This window comes from Triplophysa dalaica, chromosome 11, assembly GCF_015846415.1.
Source record: "Triplophysa dalaica isolate WHDGS20190420 chromosome 11, ASM1584641v1, whole genome shotgun sequence".
Classification (NCBI taxonomy): domain Eukaryota; kingdom Metazoa; phylum Chordata; class Actinopteri; order Cypriniformes; family Nemacheilidae; genus Triplophysa; species Triplophysa dalaica.
The window spans coordinates 13439561-13454457 of record NC_079552.1 but is presented as its reverse complement, the minus strand read 5'-3'; the positions used below and the strand labels follow the sequence as shown (position 1 = coordinate 13454457).

The 14897-nt window shown below is 36.5% G+C and overlaps 1 long non-coding RNA gene across 2 annotated transcripts in view; it reads right to left on the bottom strand.

Annotated features, from left to right (window-relative positions):
- Positions 1 to 1231: 1231 nt before the first annotated feature.
- LOC130431835 (uncharacterized) overlaps positions 1232 to 14897 on the bottom strand; it is a 47854-nt gene continuing 34188 nt past the window's right edge. The window contains exons 2-4 of one of the 2 annotated variants that reach the window (XR_008908341.1): positions 3011 to 3103; positions 1359 to 1485; positions 1245 to 1269 (exon numbers count right to left, since the gene is read on the bottom strand). This is a non-coding gene — a long non-coding RNA (uncharacterized LOC130431835). Of the gene's footprint in view, positions 1486 to 3010; positions 3104 to 14897 lie in introns of both variants that reach the window. The other variant, XR_008908340.1, reaches the window with a different exon arrangement.

The following is a 14897-nucleotide window of genomic DNA, read 5'->3' as shown; positions in this document are numbered from 1 at the left end:
GGTAAGAGGCTACATGGGGATTGATATCGATAGAAACTCAAGGTTTAAATTGATCTGCTCATCAGGTTCACAGCCAGATTGTGTCTTTGGACAGAGCAAAAGAATGACTGAACTTCAGCAGTCATGATAACATGAATTCCTCAATATGTTATAAATAATTTAAAGTAGTAGTTTACTTAAAAATGAAAATGAGTTTATCATTTATTCACCCTCATGTCATCCCAAACCTGTATGAAAAGAACATATTCTGAAGAACGTTGGTAAAAACGCAAAGAACACTGGCCTCCATTTACTTCCACTGTATGGGCACAAAACCACAGAGACATTTCTCAAAATATCTTCTTTTGTGTTCCACATAAGAGCAAGTAATTATTTCAAAACCTGAATATGAATGTGCATAAAGTAAGATAGATTTTAAATGTATGGGTGAACTATGCCATTCAAGTCTTTAAAGTGGCCATCCACATCTATTGCTATAGATAAGCCTCATTACTCATTTAAATATATCACAGAACCATGTGTTAAGGTTTGTGTTGCCAAACACCCTGGCAGGGACTGCATTAGTAACACAACATACATCCACACACTCTCTCTCTCTCTCTCTCTCTCTCTCTCTATCTCAGTTTGTGTGTGTGTATATTGGAGAGTATCTAGTGTCAGGCGTATTGTTGTGGTTGAAGGTAAAATCAGCTGCTTAGCTTTCACAGGAAACCACACAGACAGAAAATGCATACTGCCCAGTCTGTATATTGAAATCCCATCCCAGGGAGTGTGTTGTGGGGGTGTGTATATAAGCGTGTACATTGGAACACTTTCAGTGTGACCAAAAGTATCTGTGTACATGCTGTTGCGTCTCCCACAACATCCTGTCACTCATTAATATGGCCACAGTTTAGGATCGAATTTCTCCAAAATGTTTGACGACACAGAAAAAACTCTTGGTTTTATAATGCATCTCTTCGATTCATAAAGTGACAGCTTTCTTTCCCATTTTACCATATTTTAAATCCACATTGCGTTCACACAGAACTGGTGTTAATCGACAAGGTTTGGAAAATAAATTCATACGGCATAAATCCATAGGCTAAACTGAACTGCATAAATTTGCAGTGTGTGTATGTGTGTGTTATATACAGTGCCGACTGACTGATGCAGTGGGGGTATCGCTGACAGACTGACAGACCAGTAAACCCAATCTGACCTGTTCCTCCTCGCTCTGCTGTGGCCTCCATCTCCCAGTGTCCCTCAGACTCCAGTTTCCTCAGTTTCCTGTGGATTCTCACAAGCCTTTATAGAGCTGCTGCTAGTCACTCACACAACCCGCTTAAACCCACAGAGAGTAAGAGTGTTGACCTCACCCACATTCAGCTCTCCAGTCTTTGACCAGTACATCCATCTTCGGTTCCTAAACTCTTTCACCAGTCCTTGGCGTAGAAATAATGACAGCTCATGAGATGGATGTGTTTATATGACAATTTCAACAGCCTGTAACAAAAAGGTATTGTATTTACGCAATTTCTAAATTCATTTATTTTCCAATGTGAGTGTGATACATCTACATATTATAAAATAAAGAAGTCTCATATAAAATAAAACTAATTAATACCATTTAAGGATTATAAGGAACCAATTGGAACATGGATAAAAGCAAAACTTAAAAGGGCTAGTTCACTCAAAAAGGAAAATTCTACATCATTTACTCACCCTCAGGTTGTTTCAACCCTATATTAAAGTATTTGTTCTGTTAAACACAAAGAAAGATATTTGTAAGCCATTTTTTATCATTTTTTTATTTTTTATCCACTACCACAGTAGGAAAGAAATGTGTATCTTTTTTTGTTCTGTTGAACACAAACTAATATATTTGGAAGAGTTTAGGAAAACAAACAGTTCTGGGGCATCTTTGACTACCATTTAATTTTTACTACTATGGCAATCAATAATGTCACAGAATTGAAAATTGCAAACATTCTTCCAAATATCTCTCTCTCTGTTCATCACAACAAATTTATACAGGTATGAAATGACATGGGGCTGAGTGAATGATGACATCATTTTCATTTATGGGTGAATTATCACTTTAATTTTTACATGTAATTGTCAAAAGAACCATTTTTGCAGAATAAATTAAATGAATAAAAAGCCTTTAAAGATAATTTTGTCGTAGTTTATTCACCCATATGTCTTTTCAAACCTTTGTGCAGAACACAAAGACGATATTTTGAAGAAACAGAATGACAGTAGATAGTAGACAGTAGTACCCATTGACTTCTATTATATAGACACAAAAACAAGTCATGTCTTCTTTTGTGTTCTGCAGAAGAAAGAAAGTCATAGAGGTCTGAAATAAGAAGAGGATGAGTAAATGATGACATCACTTTTATTTTGGGGTGAACTATCCCTTTAAGATCATGAGAAACATTCTGTCAAGTGGGCTAAATCTACATTTTTTCTGACATCATAGTTTCGCTTTGCTTGCCACAAAAAGCAAAAGGCAGACTTTTGTCATTCACAACCTATATTAAAGCTAAATTCAAGAGCTCTTTCTGAAAGCGACTGTAGTTTTCTGTATGAATTAGTTCGTGGAACACATTATACATTTTACTCCGTGTCCTGCCTTGTACCACTCTGTTGGAATTATGTATAATGATCATGCCCTGTGTCTGCAAGGCACAGTGTTTACTTTCATAAACAAGTTTATAAGACGAATTGAAGAATTCAAACTGTGTATACCAAAAGGAAGCAGAAATGTTTAGTCACTGTGGAATATCTGACACATGTGACTACTGAGGGCCTAGGGCTGCTGGGCAAGAGAACGGGAGAGCGTGTGTGGGTGGCTGAAAATACACAAATGGCAGAATCCTAGAATCCAAGAGCTGCGGATATCGTGAGCCATATATGAAGTTATAGTAGTGTGCATGTACGTGTTTGTGTGCTATGGTTGTCAATAGACAGAATTGTGTCAAAAATTTGCAAACCACAGGAATGTGTATGAGATGGTTGTTTGTACCTGTAGACGAGAATTGGTCCGGTTGTTACAGAAATCTTGATTAAGCCGTAGTGAAGTGCGGAACTTCATGGACTTTTAGCTTTGGGGTGACATCTAAGAAAAAAATAATTGAAAAGCTTTTATTTCATCCCGACGTTTCTGAATGCATAGTTCAACTTTATTGTTTTATTTAAGATGTATATTAGAGGCACACAAGAGTTATGACTAGCCAACAGGCACATTGCTGAGAGTCAATGTGAGCAGTGTGAGAGGGGTCCAACAGTAGGTTTGCCCCCTGTGTCAGAGACCGAGGGGGCCACTCTAAATGTGTTTCATGATTAATGAGAGAGGGAAATGGGGTCATGTTGTATTAAGAAAATGTGTGTTTAAACCTAAAACCGGCACAGGGCTCTAGACTAATGCATCAGTTATCGACTGGACACCTGAGAGCTATAGGCTGTTACAATAGTCCCAACGGCTTGCAGGCCCATCCATCTACACCAGTCTCTCTCTCTCTCACTCCCTTGCTCTCCATTTCGGTACTACATTTACTCTCTCTTTCCCTCACTTCTCTTCCTTATAGTTGTTTTACCCTACATTTTCCACTTTCACTTTCTTACAATCCTACTTTATATCCAGGATTTCCCTACTGTCAATTCAATCCGTTTTTCCTTACTACAACACAATAGGTTCAGTGTCAGTGTGATTGTATGTTTATAAGAAGCTATGATGGTTAGCACTCAATCCTTTCGGAAGTCCCTCAGTGGACCGCAACTCGATCCTGATGATTTGTTGGGAATATATTGGCATGGCCCCGGGACTGAGATTACGCTTTTAAACTCTGCATTTATTTCTCTAATGCCAGTACAGATGGTGGCTAATAATGTGTTGATATTTGAGGACGTTTTTTCATCACTGATGGTTGAATACTAGCAGAACCTGGTGCTTTTACAAAGAAAAAAAAAAAACATTTTTTAGCGAAGCTGACGCTGCAGATCTGTTTTTGGTTTGCTCAAGTGAACCATCATTTCGACGCAAAGAGTTCATGTTGCAAAGTTTAGCTGTAAAACAAATATGGAGGGTAGATAGCCACTAAACAAACAAGGACTGATTTTGAGGAGTTTCTCATCCTCAGCGGAGGCCCAAACAAATGAAATAATTGTTGTACAGTGCAGTGATACCCAACAGGCAATGGAAACAAACAAAAAAAAATAACACAAAATCACGACATGAAAATTTATGCGCAAAGAGCGCGCCTGAAATTAAAACTGACATTTCCGAAATCAGATTTCATTACTGTCTTTTCATCAATATGGCTATTTTCATAAATGGGTTATGAAGAGTAAATTTTTCTGGTTTTGATATATTGTTTTCCTCACGACGGAAACTTCTGCTGTAAGGTACAATCAGTATATTTATCCCGTAATTAAGTTTGACTAGGACTTTGTCAAAAAAAAAGATGATGAAACTTTCAGAGGGAGTTAGAAAATCAGACTGTTTATCTTAACTTATGTGCCTCTACCATCATTATTTCCTAGGTTTCCAACAAACAACATTTTTTCAAACTGTGCAAGACCTGCTTGACCAGAGTATACAAAATTATGCTGTCAGTGTCATTATATTTCACATCATATGTTCATATTTTTAAACCAAGTGGTTTAAATATATCTTTACTGTCCGAGTGTTGTTCATGGCAATTGGAATAGAAAGTAAAAGCCATTTTACATTTTAGTCATTTTATAACTTTTTTCATTTATACTGCTACTGTCTATATTGTAATACAACTTATTTCATTAGTCTTGTATTATATACAGTATATAGTCAAACAATTATGCTTATTAGGTTTATACAGTGAAACCTGAAATAACATTAGTACTTGTTAAAAAATAACTTATAAGAACATAGTTTTAGTATGTTACGTTTATATCTTCTTGATTTAAAAATGAGGCAGCACAGGGTGAAGATGCTCTGAGCTGATGCTGAAATACAGTATCATATTGATTTCCTCATAAATGTCTTGCTCTTAGACAGATGATCCTGTTTTATTGGATCATTTCCTCATGGAAGCTCTACATTAGGAGACAAACAGAACCAAGAGCAAACACCAAGGAAGGTCATTTATACTTTAACTTTTAAATGCTGTTCAATCTTTATAGATTGTTAAATTCTAATCTAAAAACAGATGACGCTACATGAAATCTTTTTATACATTTGCATAAATGTATTTAGTGAGGTATATTTGCCTTCCTTACACCTATATATTAAAAAAAACATTTTTAAACATAAAAATGTTGTAATATTTATTTAGGGATGGAGTAAACATTTGGTTGTTTACCTATCACAGATCGCAAATTTGCCACTAATAAGTAGTCCAGCCACACACACAAACTTCCATTACTGTCATCAGTGCTTCTAGATCAGAGGTCAAGTGTGATTCATCACAACATTTCCTGCAGAGAAAGTCCCACAAAGAAGTGCTATCAGGATCAGGCCGGCCCGGAGAAAGACGCTCTGCTTTGTTTATAACGTTAAACCACAACATTACATTAAACCGCCTGTTTTCTAGGATGTTAGGGTCAGGATGTGCGAATTTCATTTGAGTAATTCTGCTTTAGCCACCATGTTTTTTTCTGCGTTCACAGATCCTGCTGGTTACATTAACCGATGTTTGGACATCTGCTTGGGTTTGGCTTAAAGAGCGGGCCTGTCAACGTGAGCTTTATAAAATCGAGAAATTGCACAAACACAGAGCTGTGCAGTAATAAAAACAAGCTCCCGCTAGCTGCATTAGTCTTACATTAGCCCGACTGTCCAGGCTCTTGTGATGCATTGATGCTGTTAGGGATTTTTTTGGTCACAGATAGCGTCGTTTTAACGCTTCCTGAATGTAGCGGGGCAATATGACTTTTTCCTCTACAGTTTGTTTTATTCTTTAATGTCAGGCAGTTAAATTATGGCTTGTGGTCTAATAAAACAAAGTTTGTATACAATTGATATAAAAGACTTTTAACTTTACAGCTTTTAATAAAGTGCATAAAAGCAAGGAGTGAACTAGAGAAACAATAAAGAGTGATGGTTCAATCTTAGCAGCAGGGGAGTACGACAGTAGACTGCGTTTATTTACTTTAAAGGTCTTTTCCTCTGTGGCTCTCTGGTGAAATGATACAGACTGATGTTTTGTAGAATACGAGTCGCTTAACAACATTGTGAAAGAGCATAAACAATGAAATGACCCTTGGAGTAATAACCATCACTCACCATTGACTGATAGTACCCTGATAAGAAGCCTTCATTTTTTCCTCCACACTAGACTAAAGGAAAAGCTAAATTAGCAAACTAAATGGATAATTGCTTTAGAGGGAGATATGAATAAAAGGATAGAAATCTGAGCTCCTGGGTGGTTTTATTGCTTCCCATGGCTTTCATGAGCTCTGGGCTTCTTCCTTAACAACAATGGCAACCATTGATGCCTTTGAGTGATGCTTGGTCAATAATGAAAATGTTATTTATACCTATTAAAACCCTGTTGTGCAAATAAAATCTTCTACACTGTTCTGCATCAAACTAAATTTGTCAATATGTTACTCTGAAATTAAAATGTTTTAAATGGCCTGAGATAGTCATTATAATAAACTGCCTCATTTTGTTAACTATGATCAAATAATTTTAGTGGCTATTTGTATTATAGAATAAAACAAAAAAGCATATTTTGTGAGATTTTTTATTTTTGTCTACAAATATTAATTTAAATCTTATTTTTGTTTACCTAAATTGTTGGGCTTTGGAATAGATATTTTAATTACCAAAAGCTTTTTTATTAAAGTAATGTTAGGAAAATAGGTCAGAATTACAATATGTATCAAAACAAATTTATTTTTTAATAAAATTGGAAACGTTTATCCATATGTGGTTAAAACATATTAAATCCTTAAATTCTGTTCACTCGATTATTTTCTGTGCTAGAGAATCCAAAACCTAAAGATTCGGTGAAAGACATGTAAAATCGTAGTCAACTACAATGACAGGTAAAAAGAATGTGGTGTGCTGTGGTTCTGGAGTGAAGCGTTTACACGCCTAATTTAGTTTCGTCAGAATATTGTTTACATGTCTCTGTGGGATAGACAGAAGCAGCGTGCTGATATTTGAGCCAAATCATTTGTCAGTGCCGTTGTGACAAGGGCACCTCAAGACTCCTCAGAAGGACATGAGCTACCGAGGCCCAATTTCATATTTCAGTGGGTGTGAGACAGCCGTCATCTTTAAAAGTTAAATTACGGCTTATTTATTGCAATTGTACTTCAAAATAAGCCTGAAAAGTAACACAATTGCAGAATTAGACCAGAAAGTTAAACTAACAAGAAAAAATAATAAAAACCGCACAAGTTTAAAATCTAGACATGCGACACATGCATGCATATCCTCACTTAGTTATTGGTCATCTGTGGAAATCTGTGGACTTCAGATTCATTGCAAGGAGATAATCTCCTCCAAACCGTCTGGAATCAGACACTATGTGCATTGACCAAGGGTGGGAATTCCCCAGGTTTCTCAATGAGGCCTCTCAAGCCCAGTGACAGTTTGTTGTTCCCATATTGTGTAACCTAAACCCTCAAGGAGAGGTTTGTCACTCACTCACCTTGTCTACTTGTAAGCCAATACGGACAGTAATTGACAGCTACACCTCTTGAGTAAATGATTTAAGTTCTTTCGGGCCAAGTGTGGACTTGAACAGGTTTCGACAAAATGGTTTAAGGTTTTCTTGTACGCAATCATTTCTTTCAAAATTCTGCATTGAAATGATATCACTTTGTTTTTGTTTCAAAATGTTTTTATATGAACTTCGGATGTGACAAAATCACTAAATATTGCATTCCAGGTTCTAAATATTACACTTGTCTGTAATGCAGTTCCAAAACCGAAATATACATTCATCCGATCAGCTTCAACAGCTCAATACGGGTTCCGTCATATATAAAGGAGCTATACCTTCCAGACACTGCACCTATCTCTAAGCAGCTAACCCAATAATATATAGATGGTGTGGGTTATAACCTGTTGAGGACCGGATAAGCTGCTCTACTGTCACTCATAACGTGTGTGTTCAAAAAGAAGATGGGGTGGATGTACATTGGTGTAAATGGATTGTGCCACTCCCTTGTTATTTGCCCTAATGACAGATCTGTCAGCTAATAATCATAAAGTAAATATGATACTGTAATAAGCCTGTCTGTGGTTTAACAACACACGGTAATTTTGTAGTGTATGAATACGCTTCAGGGACATAACTGTGTGTTTTTGTGTGTGTGTGTGTGTGTAGGTGTGTGTGTGTGTGTGTGTGTGTGTGCGCGCGTGTTTTGCACTATAGAGCCTCTGCCTGCTAAATAACTACTCTCAGTGCGTGCTACATACGGAAGCATAATCCTTTTTTCAATGTCCCAGCAGCATTTTTGTGGCTGTTTATCAGCACAAGTTACCTTAAACGTGAGTCATAAGCGCCATACAGTGAAGAGCTGCCACTGATGAATTAAGTATATGAATATAAAATAGAGACAATGTTGTAGAGACACAGGGTGGGATGCGTTTCAGGTAAGGGGGACAGGAACGTGTCTGTGGTGAAGACTGTACCATTTCTCTCATTTTCTCCTTTCTCTCTCCTCTGCTTCTTGTTAAGTGATCAGATTTCTCCTCTGGCTGAATAGGTGGGGCTTGATCAATGGTAGGAAACTAAAGGATCAAATGGTAATATATCAGTATAAGACTGGGCCAAAGTCTGCAGTCAACCGCACACACACAACATGGACTGAGGCAAACGTGACCACAGAAACAGTAACCTCTCAACACACGAACATAAGGAGTTGGTAACCTTCATCTGATCTGTACGGGAGCATGAGACCACAAATGAAGGATCTCTCTCACACACACACACACTTGCAAAAACCATCTTAATATAGTTTATCGTTTACTCTAGCAGTTATGCAAATATTTATTATGAATAGTGTTTTTGATAGTATTTTTGTTTAAATGTATTATCTGCAATATGTGTTGGTATTCATTCATTTTAATTAAATTTTTCAAATTTACCCTGAGGGTATGTGGGAATACTTGTGGGAATTTGCTTAATAATCTAACTGGAATTATTTAAACTCTGTAGCACAGATGTAAAGCAATAAACCATTATTTTCGTCTCCAGTCACAGCAGGACTAATTTATCCTGGATTACTGAACTCTAATTTACAGGTTTAATGATTTAAGCATGATTAATTTAATCAGGATATTGCCCACACATTAAACCTGATTTATTTAGTAATCAATCTTTATAATATTTATTTCTGTTGCTTTTGTTTTTACTTTTACTTTTACTTTTTTTTAATAAGCCATCGAAAACCTCATTTCGAGTTTTATATTTCAAGACACGTGGACAGTGTGTGCATGTATATCTTAGATCCGCCTTTATAAAGGCCGGTTGGTGTTAAATTGCAAAACAAGCCAAATCTAAGGACATTACTTTCGATGATTGTTTTCGCAACGAGGTTTCATTGAGGGGAAGCATTACGCGGACAAACTCTACCTGAAATAAAAGCATGTGAGGAGATATAGCGTACACTTGGAGAAGCCCATTTGTGTTCAGACTCGGCAATATCTATTAGGAGATGCTACTGCGATGCAATGCAACCCTACACCGGCTTTTAGTCAAAGTGGACACATTACGCCATCGGTTGAGCTTTGTCGAAGGGGCTTGAATTGGTGCTTGAGTGTATGCGCATCCCGCACGCTGCCTTTAAATCAGCAACGACCTCAAATTCTGCGTCCTTAAGATACTTCTCACAATTATATATAAATATTTATTAAAAAGGAATATATTTGAATAGGAACAGCCTAAATAGGAAATTTGGTTAGGTTGCAAATCAAGTGTTTATCATGCGTTAGAAATAACCAATTCTAATAATAATAACAATAATAATACAATAAAAACGTTATGATTACGATGTCAGTATTAATATTGTTGCTGTACAAATATGCTAACGGCGAATATGACGGCTTCAATATGAATATCTTCAAAGCATCCTTCACAGATCACATTTCGTCGTTATTTCTCAAAGATTTGTTCCAGATTTTAATTCGACTTTCACATGCTGATATTAACAAATTCATTACGGAAAACCGTCAACACTAAATAATCGTAATAACCGGGGGGGGGGTCGTTCAACGGTTTTATGGACTATAGTTTTATTAAGGGCAGACTTACACAAGGACCGATGATTTAAGAAGCTCTGGGTAAACCCAGGACAGAAATGATCGTTTGTTTAATTTTTCTCTGATGCATGGAGCCACGTCCGGCTTTGCTAATTACATCCCAGCTTTTGGCAATCAGGACGGTTTCATCTTTTAAATCAGGGTTCAAAATTAACTGGTTCCGCTTTTCCTGGGCTATATAGCACCAAGTGTCACTATTTATGACCGCTCAGGGCCCTCATGTGGCAGTCAGCGCAAACCTTAAGTTACGAGGGGCAATTACTTCCCATATTGAATGCGGAGTGGGATCAGTGTGCAGGGATTAGATGGGGTGGACACCCACTTGTCCCGAGGGATTGTGTCTTCCTGTGCTGGATGCGAGAGCGGAATGCGTGCCATGCAAAGGATTCTCTGCGTGTCTACAGAAAAACTGATTATTGTATAGAGATTGGTGTCAACGTGAATCCATGTGCCACCAAAAACCCAAAGTAATTGCGAATAAATAATGGATTTCTAAAAATTAGATTTTTTTTAACATTGTTTCGAAATATAAGAATTTCTGTGTGATGCATTGTTAATATTTATAGCTTAGTCCTTGAAATATGCCACCATAGTTTTCATTCAAATCAAAGAATGTATTTTGGCGGATTATATTACCAAATGAACTGCCATAGTTTTATAAATATGAACATCAAATATCAATTGTCTAACTATTACCATAGTGATGTACATTTGTGGTTACTCTACAAATAACACCGTTAAACCATGATTCATTTTCTTAAAGGTACGCCACATTTGTCAATTAGGTAAAATCAATGCAGGCCAAGGATTTTATAGCGTTAAATCTAACATTTCTCTCCCAATATTTGAAAATAAAACCAACACTGACTGGTGTAAATTAAGCGCCCTGTGCAAAGTACGTCCAGGGAGTTTATGACCATGATGATGGTAATGATGATGATGATTATGATGATTGGTTAATTGCACTCGACTGTGCCTGTTGAAGGTGGCTGGATTTCTGTAAGGTCCATGTATCCCTGGCCGCAGCGAGACGGTGCGGGCGTGAGGCGTGTAATATATTTAACTATGGTAAAGTAGTGTTTTGAGAATTGGTAATTGCTCACATCCTTCTCTGGGCACAGGGACACTGTCCAGATCTCTTCGAGCGCACACGTGTGCGAGGCTCTGAGGTGCGCGCTTTCAGAACTCCATGGCGCGCAGCCAAACGCATCTCCGCGGCTTGTTTCCAGACGTTAGTGGTTGACTGACTGATAAGAAAAACAGTAGCGTGGAATAATAACAGTCAGTACCCTGTTGATAACCCCAAATAACGCAGGTTATGGCTCCGAGAAGACGGCTTTAAACATGAAAGTGTTGAGGTTGCTCAAACTCGAAATCAAAAGAAGATTGAAGCAACTTCACACTAGCGCCTTTTGCATAAAAGAACGTGTCTGCAGTCATAATATTTACTTTGATAATGTTTTCACGACATGGCAACTCCGAAGCGGGGATATATGAACTGTCTAAATATGACAGTCCATGCGATTTGGTATGCGCAATGAATAAGGCTCCTTTTACCCTCTCTCCAGAATTCGCTCTGAATAAACAAGAGACTCGGGTCAGGTCCTCCAATGTGTGATCTACTTTGTAGAACGGTGGTTAAGCGTGACATGCTTCGCCCTCAAAATATACCCTTTTTGTTAGAGGGAACGGGGCAGAAAAATATACAGAATTCTCTGTAATTACGTATAAAGGTTTATTTTACTTTGAAGGCACCATAAAGAAATCTCAGCTGATGGAGAGCTGAATGTGCATGGCTTCATGGGCTTGTCTGGAGTAATCTAGCTTTGGGACTGGTTTGAATTTGCTGCCCCGCGACAGCAAAATTGTCGTAATCACAAAGTAAACAGATACTTCCTCTGCTATCAGAGCGAGTCGACCAACTTAGCGAATGAGGGAACTTTCACTCTTAATTGTCGTTTTCCTTCGTTCCCTGATTTAAAAACACGATCACAATTATGTGCAAGTGCTACTTAAGTTTTGAAATTTACTCTGAAATGGGCTTAAGGTGTTTCAGCAAATTATTCACTTAGGTTTAGTTGTTCTTGCATTTCCATATCAAAAGCAAAACAACTATTTTACGACATGGCGAAATGGTGGCAGATTTGTATGAATTTGAACTGCATGTCCTTAAAGAGTAGTGGTGTCTGGAGCAGAGGGCAAACTGACACAGTTCTGTCAGCTATTATTGAAGACCAATTAAAAATACTTTAAATATGAATACTAAGGACTATTCCACAAAGACAAATCTCACACACGTGCACCTTCTGGATTTTTCTCTCATGAAGATACAAAGATGTTAGCTATTTTGTTTATAAACAATCATAATTTTAACACCAAGTTTTACAGTAACATGGGCCCTATTCTAATTAAACATGATATAGCCTACAAGCAGGGACCTCAAAGCTTTTATTTCTTAAATATTAATCACATTAATATAATTTGTGTTTTAGTGTTTTTTCAACTCTCTTGAGCCCCTGTAATTCTGACGAACAATATGATCAAAGGCAGAACAGCAAAAAGAAACTTATCACACATATCTAGTTTAAAAATAGCCAAACATACTTAAACAAATGTAATTTTGTAAATGTAATTGTGCCCTCTCCTTTGAGTACTTAGTGTAACATAATATTTGGTTTCTGCCTTAGATGTCAAATATAATAACATACTGTATATGAGTCACATTAAACTGAACCCAAACAAATGTTTTTTTTAAATTTTCTTTTTATATCTTTTGCATAAGTGGTTCATTAATTAACATCAATATAGATTTTAAGACATTCTTTTCCATTAACTGTCATAATTAAGGGTAGCTTAGTACAAACAAAAATACCTAAAACAGACTTTCATCAAGTTAGTTCAGTCATGAACAGAGAGAAAAATCAAGTAAGCCTAAATCTAGAAGAACTGCGGCAACATCTGCAAGATGCCTGGAAAGCTGTAATGTTTATTTCATTTAGCTTAATTCATTAAATTGTTCACTATAAGTCACAATTTAGTAATACGTCAATATTACATTTTTTGTGTTTTATATAAATTCTATATTTTTTGTTTTATATAGACACAAATTAACATTTAAAAGAATAAACCAATTCTGAGAAATATTAGATGGAAAAATGTCCCTTGTTTTAGTGAATAGTACTTTTCCAAACAGAAATACATGTAATGGAGAACATGAAATTATCAATGACAGAAATCTCGTACAACAGATTAGATTTAGGATTTGGACACTAAATGTGGAAGTGGCAAATTATCGTGGATCACCTCATAACAAAAGTCATTAATCCAATATTAAACACTTTTCACCAGTGCAAACATATTCTACATTTAAACATAAGTTATAAAAGGTCAGAGGATGACTTTGGCATTACTGTATCTAAAGTAATGTAAGTAATGTAAATCTGATAATGTGCTACAACACCCGTTTGACCTTACAACACAACATTACTTTTGAGATTCCTCAATGCCCTGAATAATATCCATCACTCTCATCCCCAGAGAAACAGCATAGGAGCCCATGTTGATATATGGGACAGTTCCAGTTATAGTAGTGCACAAGAATATTTCTTCATCTTTCCACAAACATAATCAAAAATTTTAACATATTCTCACTCATAAATCCACCTGGCATATTAATTTCCACCTGTTTATTGAAAATTCAAAACAGTGCACACAAACAAAATGACATTGCACAGGAGGTCTGTCATTCTAGGTACCAAGAACTCAGAATCACTCATTAAAATTAAATGATGTTGCCACCTCTAAATAGCACATGTTTATTTTTTATATATATGACTTGATCAATTGCATTTTACACAGTATTTATTAGACTTTCTATATATTTTCTGTGTATTTATCTGTGTTTGTCATAGTTAAGAGATGTAAGACTGGGTAGTTTTTTCTTAAATTATTTGTTTGTATACACAAACATGTACTTAATTTACAATACTTGAGTTTTTTTTTAAATAAAAATAAATATAAATAAAATAGATTACAAAAAAATGTTTTTTAGGGTCAAACTGTTTTCCCCTGTGAAGTTTTGAAAATGTGTACGCTGTACAATTCTGTGTGCATTGAGTTGTAAAATACTGTGTTTATTTTCCATAAAGCAATATGTAAATTTTGTAAATAACGAATGTAATAAATGAATAATCATATTACTACCCTCAATGTGCCAGATTCCTTGTTTACCTCTACATATCTATTTTAAATGTCTCTCCATTTACCTCTTTCTCTTTTTCCAGTCGTAAAATGGTGCCAGGCACATAAAGGCAGAGGCCATGAAACCGTACCCTCATCATCAGACTGTACAGTACAGGAGGAGAGGCATGATCTTGCTGTAAGCAGTACATAAAAACACTAGTTCATGATAAGGAGCTGCAGAGGGACTTTGAACCTTATATTAGTATCTATAAAAGAGGCACAGGATGAAGGACACAATGTCTATAAAGCTCTAATGGAGGATCAATTAAGATGGTTAGGCTGCAGAGCGAGGCTTTTACAGGGTGGGGCTTTAACACGTACGCTAAAACCAAACGCTCGACATTTTTGTGTAGTGTTAATTCCAATCACCAACATCAGCTGATGGTGTAAAGAGTGAAAGATCTGCATGTGG